At 39.9% G+C, this 8,369-nt stretch overlaps 1 pseudogene across 1 annotated transcript in view; it reads left to right on the top strand.

Moving 5' to 3' along the window:
* The window catches only part of LOC116557282, an 8,885-nt pseudogene extending 754 nt beyond the window's left edge, over positions 1 to 8,131 (top strand). Inside the window, exons 2-3 of the transcript XR_004271455.1 lie at positions 3,046 to 3,099; positions 7,427 to 8,131. The product of XR_004271455.1 is annotated as a 60S ribosomal protein L10a pseudogene (transcript). The remainder of the gene's footprint in view (positions 1 to 3,045; positions 3,100 to 7,426) is intronic.
* The last annotated feature ends 238 nt before the right edge of the window (positions 8,132 to 8,369 follow it).

Genomic DNA, 8,369 nt, shown 5'->3' on the forward strand with positions numbered 1-8,369 from the left:
ATGCACTTCAGCCTGGGCAACGCAGTGAGACTTTGCCTCAGAAAAAAAAAAAAAAAAAAAAAAAAAAAAAAAAAAGAGGCAAACTATTGTAATAGAAAAAAATTTCCTGGATTGGGAGATAAGGTGTCAAAGATGATGATGATGATGGCCAGGCACTCTGACAAGTACTGAGCATATTTTATTCTCTGCATTTATGCAAGAGAAAATCAGGGTTCAGAGATCAGCTTGCCTGAGGCCACATAGCCAGTAAGTAACAAAGACAGTATCAAAGCCAGGTTTCAGACAGACTTCAAGTTTTATGCTGTTGCTCCCTAGAGCAACAACTGTCTTGGCTTCAAATTTTCATTGCCATGAGGAGTTTTGTTGGAGGTCTGTGGCCGACTGCTAGTTACCTACCCAATATCCATCCTCACCTTCTTCTTTAGTAAGTAACAGGATCACTATTTTATTCAGGCAGCAGCGTGCCCAGCTAAAAGACTGCAACTCCCCAGCCATGATGTAAGCAGAAGTTGCTGAATGAGCCCATGTGTCCTGCAACCCCCACTCCTGCCTCCTGTCTGGAATATGGACATGATGGCTTCAGCATACATAAATGTAGACTTGTAGCCTGATCTTTGAGTATAGTCAATAGCACAGGGAACATATTAGAAGAAAACAGACCATAAGCCTCCTCAGTTTTTTTTTAAATAAACTTTTAATTTTGAAATAATTTTAGATTTACAGAAAAGTGGCAAAGATACAGTACAAAGAATTACCATACCTTGAAAACATTATGCTAAATGAAAGAATCCGGTCTTCTTATTACTCTCACTAACGCCCACATACTGTGTGATTCCATTTACGTGAAATATCCCAGACAGGCAAATCCAGAGAGACAGAAAATGGATTAGTGGTTTGCCAGGGGCTGGGGAGAAGGGAAAGTGGAGAGTGCTTAATGAGCACAGGGCTCCCTTTTGGGGTCACAAAAATGTTCTGGACTTGGACAGTGGTGATTGTTGCATAACACTGTGAATACACTGATTCCACTGAATTACTGAATTGGACACCAAGAAATCAATGATGGAATGACACTGTAACTAAAGATTTCTTCACTCTGTACATTTCACATTCTCCTCTTTTCTGAAAAGGTGTCTTTATTGCAATTACCCTTTGTTTCCCCAACTGTTATATACAGGGTGTGTTGGAGGCAGATCACTTGTCTTTTTCTTTTTCTTTTTTTATTTTTTTGAGACAGCATCTTACTGTGTCACCCAGGCTCAAGTGCAGTGGTGTGATTTTGGCTCACTGCAGCCTCAACCTCCTGGGCGCCAAATTTTTTTTTTTTTTTTTTTTTAGAGACAGGATCTTGCCATGTTGGAGAGGCTGGTCGCAAACTTCTGAGCTCAAGGGATCTGCCTGTCTCAGCCTCCCAAAGTTCTGGGATTACCAGTGTGAGCCACCACATCCAGCCTTGTCTTTTAGTTTCTAAAATCACAAAGGGTCACACCCAGTCTTTACAAGATGGTAAGGGCTGCATCTAGAAATCATGGAATTTTGCTGAATACTATCACTGGAGGAAACCTTGGGAAAAGGGTGAGTATATTCTACGTATGGGAAGAGGGATGTTTAGAAGTTGGATCACCAAAGTAACAGTCTATGCCAGAGATCACTAGTTGTGTACTCACTACCCATGCTTCTGTTTTTGCAATTACAGGTCCCTTATTTAATTTGGAATAGCAATGTACCTAACTAAAAGACTTCATTTCCCATCTTCCCTGATAGCTAGTTCTGGCCAATGAGATGTAAGCAGATATTCTTAGGCAGAGCTTCCTATAAAGCTCTTTGAGATAGGAGCAAACAGCTGGTTCATGCCCTTTTCCTCCCACTCCCTTCCTTCTGTTTCCTGCTAGAAAGCAGATTGCTGGCTGGAATAAGGACAGAAGCCATGCACCAAGGATAGCAGTGCTTGGGTCCCTGATGACTTTGTGAAGTCATTACATCAGCCCTAAACTGCTATGTCTGGACTTATTTTATGAGAGAGAATAAGCAATTAATATATTTAAGCCACTATAACTTGAGTCTGTGTTGCCAACAATTAGCCTAATCCTAAATGATATAAGGTTATAAATTGCTTGGGGTTAACCTCCAGTATGCATGAAATTTTCTTTCTTTTGTTTTCTTTCTTTTTTTTGAGATGGAGTCTCCCTTTTTGCCCAGGCTGGACTGCAGTGGTGCGATTGAACCCGTTTGAATACCAGGTTCAAGCAATTCTCCTGCCTCTGCCTCTTGAGTAGCTGGGATTACAGGTGCTCACTACAACGCCTGGCTAATTTTTGTATTTTTAGTAGAGACAGGATTTCACCATATTGGTCAGGCTGGTCTCCTGACTTCAAGTGATCCACCTGCCTTGGCCTCCCAAAGTGCTGGGATTACAGGTGTGAGCTACCACACCTGGCCATGATGGGAAATTTTCCAAGCTCACAGGGAACATTCAGGAACTGTCAATAATGTTATTTCCATATTATAGAATAGGCTATGAATGGAGAGACCACAAGATGAGGTGACTTAGTCAATATTTTATATTTGAGCTCCCATTAATTCAGTAATAATCCTAGCATAGAGATTTGCCAATTCCCAAATGTATTTAATATCCTTTCCATATTTTATTCTTCTGACTAATTAATAATTGTGATGCTTACAGGAGATAGTAGATTTTTGACAATTTTTTTCTAGCTGAGAATAAATGCAAAATGTTCCTTTAGCATTTGCCAGTGTTCCTGAGATGATCTCAAAACCCCAGGTTTAAATATTTAAATTTTTATCTCGTATTTTGTGATTATATGACAATGAGTTGCATGAACAAAATATCAAAGTCAACTTTGTTTCTCTTTTAAAATTATTATAATTACTTTTAGGTCTTAGTGGCTATGATTTTCATCTTTTCATATTTTACATTCCACAAGACATTGTATTAACAGACTTTTTAAAATCCACATCATAAACCAGAATTGGGGTAACAGAGAGGCTAGGAATGGGAGTACTGGGTATTTTCTGTTTCTGTTGTAGAATTTAGATGTTCCTGCCAGCAAGGAAGGAGACCTTGGGAAGGCAGCCAATGAGGTTTGCCACAGGGGTCTTGTAGCTATCGTCACCCCATGCGCCTTGCATGTTTCCTAAGGCCAATAAGCTAAACTGAGAAGGATGTGAATGTCACATGGGGTGGAAGGACGAGGAGAGGGTTAAAAGACAAATGGCTGGTATAGAATGGCAATCTGATGCACATGTAATATGCCAGAGTCAGGAAAACTGTAAACTATCCTTAATCCACAAAGCTATTCAAGTCAGCATGACAAAACTTTGAAGTAGATCAGATGAATGCTGGTATTCAACATTCAGCTGATTTCCCTCAAAAATCTTCAATGGATCTTTTTCTTACTGAAAAAGAAGCCTCACACATATTGAAAGTGATCTTTTTGTTGGAATATTCCCTCTTAATGGTTTGACTAGCTTTACCTCATATTTATTTGTTCATAATTGTTATTCAAGAGCTCTCTTGTGCTGCTGTAGGTTCTGGGTCATTAGATGGTAATTCATGGTTAGAAGTCCAGAAACTAATGGATAGAGCATTGTTTACCCTAGAAGATATGATAATCCCTCATTTGCATTTATTAATGAGGAGCCTCGCCCAACCTTTACAGAATACAAAGAAAGATGACATGCCATATTTGGGTTCCATTCAATAGAATTATACCTTCCTAGCAGCCTCCCAAGAGCTATTTTCAGCATTTTCCTTAGAACAAAACAGTTAATGAATAGCAAAGCAAAAGAGAAGGTTGACTGGTCATTGCATGTTGTAAAGCGTAGACAAACATCTTTTGTTTTGCTGTTGTTAATAAAAAACATGATAATGTACATCTTAATCAAATTTAAAATGTGGGCATTTGAATCTTTTTAATTAGAAGGACTGGTGCATAGTGCCACCTTTAGTCAAATCTAGAGTTCTCGTTTCAGGGTTAAGTAATAAATGTGGGCATTATTACCTTTTACAATACACCATTGATAGAACACCAACTTTAAAGCCAATTAAAGGTTGGCAATCTTCCTACCATTGGCAAAATAACACTTGTTAACAGTTCCCCTTGTGACACGTTTCAGCATAATCACTGATTTCTGGAAACCTTATTTAGCACTTACGGATATTTTGAAATCTCTAATGAATTTCTTTTTATAGACATTTTTACGTTTTACTCTAATTTTTTAAAGGTGTTCAGGTAGTTTAATTTTATACACTCAGATGGTGCATGTACCCAGATATTTATATGTGAAAGACAAAATGCAGAATATGTAGAACTATACTCTATAAATAATAAATAGTTTGCTCATAATACCCAGATTTTAGCAGTTCCATTTTTGAAACCTAATTGTGCCCAAATTCATTCAGAAAAATCTCACATTCGAACCTAAATATGCAGAAATTGTTCTGTTTAATAAACTATAAGTTATCGTAATTTAAAAACAGGTTAAAAAACTGGTTGGAATTAGTAAATTCTTTCAGTTATTTACTTGAAGTAAAAATGTTGTGGAGGCTAGTAAAGCCTTTTTTCATTTCATATGGAAATAATTTGATAAGCTTGGCAAAGAGGTGAGAAACATAAAAATGAGCTAAGAATATTGAAGTTATTTCAGCTTTGAGTTACTAACACCAAACAGAGAACTAGTTTTCACCAATTAAAGAACAGCTTGATTATATGCCATGCAAAATGCTAATGCAAAAATGGACAACAGCTAGTTTTCATTAAAATTTCATGACCTGGCATGCTTCAAGTAGATAACATTAATGCAAGATGGTTCAATGCATCCAGATATTGGCAGTAGATTGATTTAGGTAGACATTAATGATCTTTTAAAAAAATCAGCAACCTTTAGAAGCTGCTTACATCACTTTTGCTTTATGTAATGTAGTCACACATTAATTAGCAATACTGCACAGGAACAGAAAATCGTAATTTAGGCCAGGCGTGGTGGCTTATGCCTGAAATCCCAGCACTTTGGGAGGCCAAGGCAGGCAGATCGCTTGAGGTCAGGAGTTCGAGACCAGCCTGGCCAATATGGCAAAACCCCATCTCTACTAAAAATACAAAAAAATTAGCTGCATGTGGTGGCGTGTGCCTGTAGTCCCAGCTACTCAGGAGGCTGAGGCATGAGAATCGCTTGAACCCAGGAAACAGTGGAAAACAAAAGAAGCTGGGCTACAGAGGAAGACTAAAGAGAAAGAAAGGAAGAAAGAGAAAGAAAAGAAAAGGAAGGAAGGAGGGAAGGAAGGAAGGAAGGAAGAAAATAATAATTTCACATGTCTTTATCTTTGGCCATCTATTCCTTGACCCACACAGTGTTTATCTTAGGACTAAATATCATTATAAATGTTCAATTGCCCTCCTTTTTAAAAAGAACTCAACTGTTACAAGCTTAATTAAATACATATTATTTGGTTTGATTCAGTAAACAGAAAACTCTTCCAAAGAAGTGAACTTGTTATTTAGGGATATGTTTTTGTTTGTTTGTTTGTTTGTTTTCTCTTCTTTTTTTAGAGACGAGGTTTCACCATGTTGGTCAGGCTGGTCTTGAACTCCCGACCTCAGGTGATCTGCCCGCCTTGGCCTCCAAAGTGCTTGGATTACAGGTGTGAGTCACCACGCCTGGCCAGGGATATTTTTTTAAAAAAATTTAGAGCAAGACACAATTGAAAAGTTTGCAAATAATGTTGATAATGGTGAGAAATCAGATACAACCTATGTAAATAAAAACTGAGGTTTGCTTAAATAATTTCTTTCGGTTGGTATGGCAGGGACTGTTAGTTGCCTACTCAGCTCCACTCACCTTTATTTCTTAGTAATGGCCTTATTACTTGCTGGGTGGCCATGCATCTACCCAGCAAGAAGACTACATTTTCCAGCTCTCCTTTGAATTAAGTGCAGTCCCATGACTAAGTTCTGGCTAATGACATGGAAGCAGAGTTGGGCTTTTGCGAAGGCTCCCTCCAGGGAGCTGATTCAGCCCAAAGGGAAGACTCCTTTGTACCCCTTTTGCTGATATTGAACTTCAACAGTCAGCTTGGACCATGAAGTGACCTTGAGGTTGGAGACCCCCATATGAAGGAGGAAAAAGATAAAAGAAGACCAAATCCTGGAAGATTTGGAGTCTGCAGTCATATAAGGACCTGTGCTCAGAAGGGCCTCACAAGTGGTTAAATGCTCTGTTATTGCTATCCTGACATTTTTAAAACTGTCATCTTTGATGTTGTATTTTTTGGTTTGGTTTTGTTTTTTGAACCTGGGTTTCCCTCTATTGCCCAGGCTGCAGTGCGGTCTCACTGTAACTTCTGCCTCTTGAGCTCAAGTGATTCTCCCTCCTCAGTCTCCAAAGTAGCTGGGACTACAGGCATGGACCTCCACGTCTGGCTAATTTTTTTCTTTTTTAATTTCTTGTAGAGACACGGTTTTGCCACATTGCCCAGGCTGTTCTCAAACACCTGAACTCAAGTGACCTGCCTGCCTTGGCCTCCCAAAGTGCTGTGATTACATGCATGAGCCACTGCGCCCAGCCTGCGGTTTCACCTTCATTTCTTAGTAACAGCCTTATTTCTTGCTGGATGACTATGTATCCAGCGATGCATTGTATCATGTGCTTTCTAAGTAAAGTCTAGTAGAACAAGGAAGCATGAGTGTGAGAAGAGGAGTTACACACAATCAGCACGTCTGCTGTTTCTTGTTGCCCTATCTGCACGTAGCCCCATGAGCTCTGAATTCCAGAAGCCCCACAAGGAGCGGGAGTTCAAAGAGACTCACAGTGTACAAGGAAAATGTGCTAGATCTGTGACTAATTAATTAGGGTACTGATGGCCCCAAGAGGCCACACTTTCCATCTGAACTGGAACTTGCTATGCAGAAAGAAGACAGTGGCATTTCTAGGAACATAAACAATCAGGGAATCCTGTTGTGTCATTTCTAATTTATGCTACTTCCCTGTAGTAGTCAACAACTTACCCTGAAAATAATAACATAGAAGGAAAGGGAAAGATAGGCAGCCTATAGTGCCTTTTCGTTTCAGTCCTTCCTTACTTATAAGAAGCCAAAGGTAGTGTGTTGGTATAAGGTGCTTGTATCAAGAAGTGAAATAAAAACGGTTGATTTCATTTTATGCAACATTTTCATTATTCTAGTTAAGAACAAAGTATAAATGCACACATATGCTATGAAATATGAATTATGTGATTTTAGTGATCTCATGTACATACATTAAATGTTCTTACATTTGCATTTAAAACTAGTATTGCTTAATATAAAGATGAAGGGTAAAATTCATGCTATCAATATAAGTTTTTGTTGTTGTTGTTACTTAGAACGACATTAAATAAGATATTTTAGCCCTTTTCCGGTTAGCGTGGTAGGAGAAGCCACGAGCAGCAGTCTCTCGCGACACCCTGTACGAGGCGGTGCGGGAAGTCCTGCACGGGAACCAGCGCAAGCGCCGCAAGTTCCAGGAGACGGTGGAGTTGCAGATCAGTTTGAAGAACTATGACCCCCAGAAGGACAAGCGTTTCTCGGGCACCGTCAGGCTTAAGTCCACTCCTCGCCCCAAGTTCTCTGTGTGTGTCCTGGGGGACCAGCAGCACTGTGACGAGGCCAAGGCCGTGGATATCCCCCACATGGACATCGAGGCGCTGAAAAAACTCAACAAGAATAAAAAACTGGTCAAGAAGCTGGCCAAGAAGTATGATGCATTTTTGGCCTCAGAGTCTCTGATCAAGCAGATTCCACGAATCCTCCGGCCCAGGCCTAAATAAGGCGGGAAAGTTCCCCTCCCTGCTCACACACAATGAAAACATGGTGGCCAAAGTGGATGAGGTGAAGTCCACGATCAAGTTCCAAATGAAGAAGGTGTTATGTCTGGCTGTGGCTGTTGGTCACGTGAAGATGACAGACGATGAGCTTGTGTATAACATTCACCTGGCTGTCAATTTCTTGGTGTCGTTGCTCAAGAAAAACTGGCAGAATGTCCGGGCCTTATATATCAAGAGCACCATGGGCAAGCCCCAGCGCCTATATTAAGGCACATTTGAATAAATTCTATTACCAGTAAAAAAAAAAAAAAAAGATATTTTAAAAAACACCATGGCAAGTCCAGAGAGATGTCTCAGTAGAAAGGAGAAATTTTTATATTTCTGCACTCTTTTTATTTGTTTGTTTGAGATGGAGTCTCACTCTGTTACCCAGGCTGGAGTGTAATGGCGCAATCTCAGCTCACTGCAACCTCCACCTCCTGGATCAAGCGATTCTCCCACCTCAGCCTCCCAAGTAGCTGAGATTACAGGCACCCGCCATCATGCCCAG

The sequence above is a fragment of the Sapajus apella genome, unplaced genomic scaffold (genome assembly GCF_009761245.1).
Source record: "Sapajus apella isolate SASKATOON/1434 unplaced genomic scaffold, GSC_monkey_1.0 scaffold19, whole genome shotgun sequence".
Classification (NCBI taxonomy): Eukaryota; Metazoa; Chordata; class Mammalia; order Primates; family Cebidae; genus Sapajus; species Sapajus apella.